This window comes from Mastigoproctus giganteus, chromosome 3 (assembly GCF_048544385.1).
Source record: "Mastigoproctus giganteus isolate SK-2022 chromosome 3, ASM4854438v1, whole genome shotgun sequence".
Classification (NCBI taxonomy): Eukaryota; Metazoa; Arthropoda; class Arachnida; order Uropygi; family Thelyphonidae; genus Mastigoproctus; species Mastigoproctus giganteus.
Genome location: NC_143577.1, coordinates 222,430,046 through 222,440,749, shown reverse-complemented (window position 1 = coordinate 222,440,749; position 10,704 = coordinate 222,430,046). Strand labels below are relative to the sequence as shown.

Genomic DNA, 10,704 nt, shown 5'->3' with positions numbered 1-10,704 from the left:
AATTGTGACAGCACAAGGTTTTGATTCTATTTTGCTACCAGTGAGATAACTGGCCATGGCTCTATACAATAGATCTGGGCGTTCTACCTGTCTTAAGGAACAAAGTATGCTCTCATGCCACACACTATCGAAGGCGCCCTCGAAATCGATGTATAGCACGAGAACATACTTGCTAGATGACTGATTAACATAGTCTACTAAATCATTTATGGCATCCTCAGCTTTTTTAAAAAACCATACTGAAATTGCAGCTGAACTCCTTTTTGAAATATCCAATCTGTCAACCTGCGTAATAATAATAATCTTTCATAAATTTTTGCTATATTAGACAATAAGGAAATTGGCCTATAACCCATAGGGTCAGTAGTCTCTCTGCCCGATTTTGATAACAATTGCATCAAGGCAACCTTCTAAACCCCTGGAAAAATACCAGCAATATAACATTTATTAAAGATATTTAACGATAAATGTGAGTAAACATCTAAAAACCCAGGTGTTTTGTGTAATACTTGTGTTTTTGATATACTGACAAACCTGTTTCAAATCTGACTCAGTAAATAGCAAATGATCTGCAGGATCTTTATAATTACTGTTCAAATACCTTATTTCTGCCTGCTTTTTAAGAGGTGGTCAGATATTAACTGAACAGTCGACAACCAATCCTTTGTTTCACATTCCACCTGTTTCACCGTGGACATCAAAGAACTGAATTGTAATTTATTAGCCACTAATTTATATACGAGGCCCCAGGGGTCAGTATTTCCAATCTCCTGAACCAAGTTTCCCCAAGAATCTAATTTACTTTCAGTAATGGCTTTCTGGTATTGCTTCCTTTTATTCCTGTAAACCTCCTTAAAATACACAGATTCTACCACTCCCCAAGACCTATGTCTCTGAAATTGTCTCGTGTGAAACATTTCTATTCTCAATCGCATTAAATCCTCATTCCACCACCACCTTACGAATCTTTCTTCTCTTCCTAGTAGAATAACTCGATGCTCTTACCAGTATATTTTGAATGTAAAACTTAGAAATCAGCATAAAGTAAGGCTCCTGAAAACATATAATATCAAAGTTTTCATCATGGGATACAACCCTTAATTGATCTAGAATAGAACGAGGCCTTTGACCATTCAGCTGCAGCACCTCCAAATACGAACTATCATTGTCATTACACGTATGTGTAATGACAATGATAGGCGATTTAGCAACCAGGGAGCAACAAACACGAATTTGATTGTCCCGTCTCACATCTCTAGCTGCGCAGAGGCAGGCCAGATTCATCTTCTAGCTCCAATGGTAAATGAAATATTAGGATACACGATGTCCTTCTTACTCTGCATTCCATTTGCGCAATGTGATCACCTTATAGAAGCATGCAAGAAAGCATTTCATGATAGCAATATTGCAAAACAAGTTCAGATGAAGACGACTAAAGTATCTTTTCTTATACAAGATGGCATAGCCTATCATGTAAAAATATACATTTCTAACATGCAGAAACAACACGTTTTCAATGATAATAGATGAAAGTACAGATTTATCTTTATCGCAAGTTCTAGCTGTTGTTTTAGATATTTTGATATTCAAAAACTTGATGTTGTAGATGTGTTACTTGACACTGTTTGTGTCGAAAATGGTACTTCAGAAGGGCTTTATCAAGCTGTAAAAGATCTTTTCATAGAAAAAAAACATTCAAATAAGTAATCTCGTTGGCTTTGGAAGTGATAATTGTGCCACTATGATGGGTACTAAGAGCGGGTTCCAGTCATTCCAAAAAAAGGATGATCAGTATTTATAATGGGATGTGTTTGCCATTCTTTTGCATTATGTGCTAGTCATTCAGTCAAGATACTACCATCATATCTAGAAATATTTATAAAAGATATCTCTTGTTATTTTTCCCGTAGTAGTAAAAGATTAAACGAGTTCAAAATGATTCAAGATGTAGATACTGCTAAGCATAAAATCCCCAAATTAGCACAAACAAATTATTATTGAGCAATGCGATGCGTTAGTTCTTTATTTTCAATCTCAATCAAAAATTGACAAAATCGATGGTGGAGGGAATATTTACAATACTATGATCACCAAAGGAACTAAGCATATGTTGTTGTTTTTAGGATATGTACTGGAGAAAATAAACTGCCTGAATATTGAATTTCAATCTGAGCATTTCAGATTGCACTTACTTCATTCAATTGTTTCAATTGAGTATAAAAATATTCTTAGTTTTTTCATAAAAGAAGAAGTCATTACTTCGTGCAAGCTGGTTGAAATTGATCCAAGCAATGCAATAAATCATATCTGAATAAAATATATTTGGGAGGCCGTTGTATGGCCTCATTAAATTCAACACCACTTGGTGATAGTGAAAGCAGGTTTAAAATTTCTTGTTGAACTTTGTATGGAAATCGGAAAAAGATTTCCTCTAAATGACGATGGAATTATCGCCAGTCTCAATGTTCTTGACCCAGCAGTAATACATGATCGTGCCAAATCGCCATCCTCAATTTTCCATTTAGCAATGCAGTTCCCTCACCTTGTTTCTGAAGACAAAATAGATCTTCTAGATGATGAATGGAGATCATTTCGTTTAAATCAAGATTTAGATCTCTCTTACAAAACCATCCCTGAGTTTTGGTATCTGTTACGTAATGTAAAAGATGGCTTTAATAATTCTAAATATGAGATTTTATCTAACTTTATGACCAATCTAACTATTTTACCTCACTCTTCGGCAAGCGTAGAAAGAATCTTCTCCCAAGTAAACCATATAAAAACAAAAGCCACAAACTCCCTTAAACCAGAAACTGTGAAAGATCGACTAATGGCAAAACAGGCGATAAATAGATCTAATCAAAATTGCTATACATGGAAACCTAAATCAGAATTGGTAAAAGAAGTCATACAAGGAACTTGTCATAAAAGATACGAAGAACATTTGAAAAAAATGAAAGAACTTCAAAAAATAAATGTGGAGGGAACTGAATGGGATGAAAATTCTGATTACAATTAAAAGATATTTATGCATGGTAAGTTTTATCTTATTTGTGTTGCTATACTATATGATGAAAACTAGATTCTTTTTGGGTTTATTTAAGTTGCAATCTAAGTTTTTTTTAAAATTTGTGAGTGGGAGCCCTGGTTGGAATATGTGAAGTTTTTTTTTTATTATTGTTGTTGTGTTGAGTGGCCGGCGCCAGGCGATTTAGCAACCATTTAGCAATCTTCAACATGTGAAGATTTAGTTTACAAATTCCCAGCATTTAGTCTTAACTTAATGCATTCAATAATACAACTCAAGACATCGACTTAACCTATGTGTGAAAGAATGGTACGTGATAGAAAGAAACCAATAATAAGAAACGAATTTCTGAAATCAGAGTAAAAAAAAAAAAACTGAGTTAAAAACAGCTATAAGTTTACAAACATCGAAAACAATGCAGAGTGGTGTTATTTATTATTACGCTGTTGCTTCGACTATTTCCATTCTGCTTACACTGTATCTTGATTCACATGTCAGTGATTTACACAAACTCATCAATTAAATAAATTTATATTTAAAAACTAACTTGTGAAATCCTGGTTAATATCGTAAACTTGAATCCTAATTGACACTCTACGAATGATAAGTTACCTTTGTAAATGCAAAACTTGACGCCAATATCGTGGGCAAACATGTATCAGACAACAGTTTGGAGCAGTGTGACATTGGAGGCAAATTGCTGCTATGGATAAAGGGGTGGTTGAGGGGGAGAAGACAGAGAGTGGTAATCAATGGACACTGCTCATCGTGGACTAATGTTATTAGTGGAGTCCCTCAGGGCTCAGTGTTGGGTCCATTATTGTTTTCTGTATTTATAAATGATATTGATGATGGTATTCAAGCTTAATGTCCAAGTTTGCAGACGATACAAAGGTTGGCAGGGTTGTCAAGGACACTACTGACACTATGCTGCTGCAACAGGATCTGGAAAGGTTGAGCAGATGGGCTGAGAGGTGGCAAATGAAGTTTAACATTGACAAATGTAAAGTACTACACATGGGAAACAGCAACCCCAGAGCAACGTATCAACTCTGTGGTACTACACTGACAGTGGTAGAGAATGAAAGTGACTTGGGGGTGGTTGTGCAGGCAGATATGAAGTTCTCTGAGCAGTGCAGATGGGCTGCAAGAGTAGCTCATGGATTATTGTCAATGATATACAGGAATTTTTCCAGCAGGGATAAGGAGGTGATTATTCCATTGTAAAGGCAATGGTCAGGCCACACCTAGAGTACTGTATACAGGTCTGGAGGCCTCATTTCAAGAAGGATGTAGAGCTGCTGGAACGAGTACAGAGAAGGGCAACAAGATTAGTGAATGGAACAAAGGGGTGCTCTTACGAAGAAAGGCTTAAGTTTTGCAAATTACAGTGTCTGGAGACTAGGCACCAGCGAGGTGATCTGATAGAGGTGTATAAAGCCTTGAATGGTTTAAGCATGCTCAATGCTGATGGGATTCTTCCTCTAGCTCAGAAAAATCACCTGAGAGGGCATAAATTAAAATTGAGGAAAGACAGTTGTAGGATAGACGTGAGGAAATTTGCCTTTAGCCAGCGGGTGGTTGGTTGGTGGAACAGACTTCCATCCCTTGTGGTGGAGGTTGATAGCCTAAATAAGTTTAAGGCTCAGCTGGACAGGTATTTTGAACGAACAGAGGGGTGAAGTGGAAGTGGGTTTTTTTTTTTTTTTTTTTTTTTTGGCTGATGCTGCATAAGCTTGCTTTCTTGCATCAAATGCCTCTGCTAATGCTAATGCTAATGCTAATGCTAATGCTAAATGCTAATGCTAATCTGTAATAAATTACAGTATTCTCTTTGAAGAGAACACTATTCTGAATGGACGGTAGATGGCGCCACATAGCTTTCCCATCAATCCGCAATGAAACACATTCTTATTCCTGGACTTACCCGTTGTATTAGACCGGCATCCGAATACAATCCACAGCCCGCAAAAAAAAAAAAATAATAATAATAATAATAATAAATAAATAAATATATGTACATAATAATATTTATATTTTCTTTTATTTATTTTATTAAAATTGAAATCAAATAATATATTAACATTTTATTATATTGTAATGTATATAATATTGGTGTGAACACACCATTAGATCACTCTTAAAGGCAAAAAACTACGTTTGTAGCGTAAAAGGGCATCATTTTATCTGTATCTCATATTGTGCTCCTCCTTCACAATGAGTTGACATGTGTGTGTGTGTGGGGTATGGTTTGGTTTGGTTGTTTATTGGAGTTGACATGTATTGCATGTTATTTATTCTTAGTGGTGCCCACTGAGAATAAGTAACAATAGACTTCTCTTTTAGTGAAGCGTTACTTATTCGAGATAGTGCAATACATATCAACTCATTGTGAAGGAGGAGCACAATATGAGATACAGATAAAATGATGCCCTTTTACACTACAAACGTAGTTTTTTGCCTTTAAGAGTGATCTATGGTGCGTTCACACCAATATTATATAGATTATTTGTACTCTTAAACCTATGATGCCTTGTTGCATTGAGTTTTAACTTATACATTATATTGCAAATAATACATAAACATAACCAAAAATAAATAAATAAAAAAAAAAGGAACGAAACACTTCAAAATATAATTAATTTTATAATTTTTTATTAAATTGTGTGCAGAACATTCTTTTTACTTGGATTAAAAATCCAATGTAGAAATTCGCCAACAGTGCAGCAATGTTTCTATTGCTGCACTGTTGGCAGGAGTGGAAATAATGAAATCCTTTCGCTCCCCAGAAACTTTAAAAGATGTCTTCTTTCAGTTTTTTACTGAAATATTTCATAATGAGAAGCAATATAATAAAACAACATAATAATAAAATAAATATCATAATCAGAAATGCATCACGAAATCAAAAAAAAAAAAAAGATGTCTACGAATTTCGTATTTTCATCTACTTTCCACGTCTGGCAATACAATATTAAGAGTGGGAGGGGATTAAAAATAATAAATTTAAATCTAGAAAACCAATCGTATCTTTTTGACAAATGTACACACTTCATCAAAATATTAGTAGTGATGCACCGTTTTGTGAAATTCAAATCACATAAAAAATTACGATACACTACTCAATTCAGTAAATAACGTTACTTAAAAAAAAAAAACTAATAGTCAGTTACTTTATGAGTTAATATATTAATTTTTGTTATTATTGGATTAAATTATTTACATTCAAGAGGGGAACTGCAAAATTTCTGAAGACCCGACTATGAGTAACCCATAGGTACCAGACCAGGTGTAGGACTTCTTTAAACATTAGAATGCAGATGTGTTAAGTCTAAAATAGTCATAAAGATTGCCATAAAATTTTCATTTTAAATAAATTAATATCCATATATTATTTAACAAACGAATATTTATGTTTATAAAGTAATGAATAATGAATATTGAAGAAAAATATGTCTAAGCAGATGCCCAAAAATTTTGTTTTGGTTTTGGTTCTGGTTCGTTCGTTCCAAATTGGTGACTTTTACCAGTGTAAACACGTGATAGTACAATTATTATTATTATTATTAGCCATATGATGCAATAAAGCCTGAGGCTTATGCTGCACCATCCAAAAAAAAAAAAAAAAAATTTCCGAGTTACCCTGTGTGAGAGAGAGAGAGAGAGAGTCAGTCAGTCAGAAGTAGGAGGGAATCACTAAGAAAGAGAAGAATAACGATATCCAGCTCAGAACTGGGTGTGCCAAGCCCATACTCACCAGATATGAGCCCCCTATATAATATAAAACAAAATTTTCTAGTTGGTTTTATCTCTCTCAGCACCCTTTTCATATTTTTTATAAAAAGATTTTCTGTAAACAAATATGTAAATAAACAGGACATAGCATATCGACTACCCGAGAAATTTAATTCCCTTTTGTTCCTGAATTTATATTTTTGATGAGGAAAGTTTTTTGTTTTTTGATAATTTTATGATGAATGTAAAATAAACTAATTTACTAATAAACTAATTTAAAAAATAAAAAAAATAATTTACTGTGTAAAATAAAAATTTTATTTTACATAGTAAAATTCCTGTTTAATGACATTAATTGTCATTAAACAGGAATTAAAACCATCCTGTCATTAAACAGGTAAAAAAAAAAAATTAAAAAACTGGTTCCGCCCGGGATCGAACCGGGGACCTTTTGCGTGTAAAGCAAACGTGATAACCGCTACACCACGGAACCACATACAAGTGTTGGTTTCTTTTCCCTCTTTAAGTTTAATTTCAGCACGGATAATACTACAGAAAGCGAAAATATTTGAAAAATTACTATTATAATCAATAAAAATGAAAAATAACAAGTTTAGAAATACTTTCGTCCCGCATACTCTCATTAATAAATAAAATATCAATTTTTTTTTCTACTAAAAACAACAAAAAAAACCAAAAATAGTTAATATAGTTCCTGCAACGCCACAGGTCGCTTCTACAGTACTCTATAATAATAATACTAATAAAATGAAACCGAAATTTAACATATTATAAACAAAAAAAAAAAAGGCCTAAACAGTTGCATTTATGGCGTTTAAGTAATAAAACTATAACAGCATCAACGAAAAGAAAGAAACGTCACAGGACAAAAGTATTTAAAATAAATAACCTGAGCGTGCGGTTTCGACCTGCTGTTTTAATGAACACAATTCAAAGTTGTTCTGACGAATTTATTTAAATTTCTGGGACTTCCAGAGTGACATCCAGATGGAGTGTCCAATGAGGGCAAGCAAAAATGACAAAAGAATGGGGAAGCGTCTAATTGCAAACAGTCGGTCAATAGCAAAACTACCCATCTAAAGGCGAAAATTGGGGGAGAAGAGTCAGGGGGCCCGTACGAGTCTTCAACCTTTCAGTTTGAATGGACCGTTTGTCGGATTGGTTAGAGTACTGGAAGCCCGTTTATGAAATCTCGCAGGGGAAGTCTCAGTTTGTAGCTTCGCTACTGAATTCGGTTGAATCTTAATTAACAATTTAAAAATTAATTTTGTTAATCAGTTTAGTTTTTCTCTAACTGGTTCGAATTGATTAAAAACCAAAATGCTAATATTTACAACAAAATGATGATTAAATATAATTTTTTGTCGAAAGTTTATTTAAAACAGTGCACATCCGTTCCCAATTGGCTCTAATATGAATGTACTACAGCTTGTAACTGGCAGTGACCATCTTACCCAGCGGGGGATTAAGGACAGTTGGGGACCCTAGGCAAATAATATTTGGGCGCCCCCCAAAAAATAATAATAAAAAAATAATAATAAATAAAAGTTAGGTGGCAAATAAATGAAATTTTGTACTTTTGAATTTTTTGCTTAAATTTTCGCTTAAATTAATCAAGAGTTTTATGATGTTTACTGAAAACATTAATCTATGTTAGAACACTATAGGAAAATGTCTTGGCTCGGCCCCCCCCACCCAAAGCCTGGGGCCCCAAGGCACGTGCCTCATTGCCTTAATGGGTAATCCGCCACTGATCTTACCATTTTAATTACCTAGTAATCACCACGTGATCGACTTTATGCCAGTATTTTGCATTGGGGCAGGTTTGTGCATGTCATTATAATAGCATCTAACTTCTAAGTTAAAATGCCTTTGAAAGGTGGGGGGAGGCACAGTACATGGGGTAAGATATGCATAGAAACTGCTTGATGTTTTTATCATAATGTTAGAATCCGCTGTTACTTCATTTCTCATGAAAATGATATTCGAATAAGAAAATATTGTGGGAACCTTTTTTTATTTTTATTTATTCTTTTTTTAACCCTTTTTGAATGCTATCTGTATTGGCAGACTAGGCCCCTAGCTAGACAGTACTGTGGCCACTGTACCGTGGCGCCATCTAACCATTACCAGTAACATTACTTACGATTTTATGAATTCCCTTTCAATGATTTTAATAACATTAATTTAAACTAATAGTAGTAGTAGTAGTAGTAGCAGTGGCATGTGATGCAAGAAAGCAAGTTCACACCATTCCCTCCAAATGCCTGTCCACTTCCTCCTTAAATTTATTTAACCTATCAACTTCCACAACGACAGATAGAAGTTTGTTCCAGCAATTAACCACCCGCTGGCTAAAGGCAAATTTCCGCACATCTATTCTACAGCTGTCTTTTCTTAATTTGAATTTATGCCCCCTTAGGTTCGTAATCTGAACAAGTGGAAGGATCCCATCAGAATTCAGCGTGCTCAACCCAATCAAGGCCTTATACACCTCAATCAGATCACCTCACAGGTGCCTAGTCTCCAGGCACTGCAATTTGCAGAACTTAAGCCTCTCTTGGTAAGAGGATCCCTTCATTCCCCTCACCAATCTTGTTGCCCTTCTTTCTACACGCTCAAGTAAATCTACATCCTTCCTAAAATGAGGCCTCCAGACCTGTACGCAGTACTCAAGGCGTGGCCTGACCATTGCCTTATACAGAGGGATAATCACCTCCTTTTCCCTGCTAGCAAAATTCCTATATATCATTGACAAAACCCATGACCTGCCCTGGCAGCCTGTCTGCATTGCTCAGAGAACTTCATATCTGCCTGCACAATTACTCCCAGGTCTTTTTCATTTTCTACCACCGTAAGTGTAGTACCACACAGTTGGTACGTTTCTCTGGGGGTTACTTCTACCCATATGTAGTACTTTGCATTTGTCAAGGTTAAACTTCAGTTGCCACTTCTTAGCCCATCTGCCCAAATTATCTAGATCCTGTTGCAGTAGCACACTGCCATTACTGTCATTAACAACCCTGCCAACCTTTCTTTCATCTGCAAACTTCGACATTAAGCCTGATATACCTTCATCAATATCATTGATAAATATACAAAACAACAGAGGACCCAACACCGAACCCTGTGGGACTTCACTAATAACATTAGTCCACGAAGAGCAGCACCCATTAATTACCACCCTCTGCTTCTCCCATTCAACCATCCTTTTATCCATTGTAGCAACTTTCCCTTAATACCATTCTGCTCCAATTTGTACAATAGTCTTCCATGCGCAACAGTGTCAAAAGCTTTCCTGAAATCCAAATATATGATATCAAAATTATTTTTTGCATCCAGTTCCTTTGTAACCACATCATAATAACCAATCAAATTTGTCAGACAAGACTTTCCCTTAACAAACCCATGCTGTGTCTGAATTATTGCTGCAGTCTTGTCTAGATGATCCTGCAATGCATCTTTAACCAGTGACTCCATTATTTTACCCGGAACAGAAGTTAAACTAACTGGTCTGTAATTACTCTTGTCACCCTTCGATCACCCCTTTTTGAATTGGGAATACATTTGCACACTCCAGTCCGTGGGGACCTCCCCTGAGTCCAAGGATGCTCTCATAATTATGGCTAAGGGTTTGCTTAGTTGCTTTGCCGCCTCCTTTAATATAACTGGATAGATCCCATCCACCCCAGGTGCCTTTCTTATGTTTAACTTCAACAATTTCTCCTCCACTTTGCTCTCAGTTATTACAAAATCATTAAGTACCCTGCTACAATTTGATAACCGTCCGCCATTTTCAAACCTTAATAACTCCTCATGTGTGAATGTAGATGCAAAATACTGATTCAGTTTGTTTGCTGTCTAAGCAGGATCATCAACAGTCGAACCATCGATATCAAGTGGACCAATTAGATTCATCC

The 10,704-nt window shown here is 35.4% G+C and overlaps 1 non-coding gene across 1 annotated transcript; it reads right to left on the bottom strand.

The window, feature by feature from the left end:
- Positions 1 to 7,183: 7,183 nt before the first annotated feature.
- On the bottom strand, positions 7,184 to 7,256 carry TRNAV-UAC (transfer RNA valine (anticodon UAC)). The gene has a single exon. It is a non-coding gene; the product is annotated as a tRNA-Val (tRNA).
- Positions 7,257 to 10,704: the final 3,448 nt, after the last annotated feature.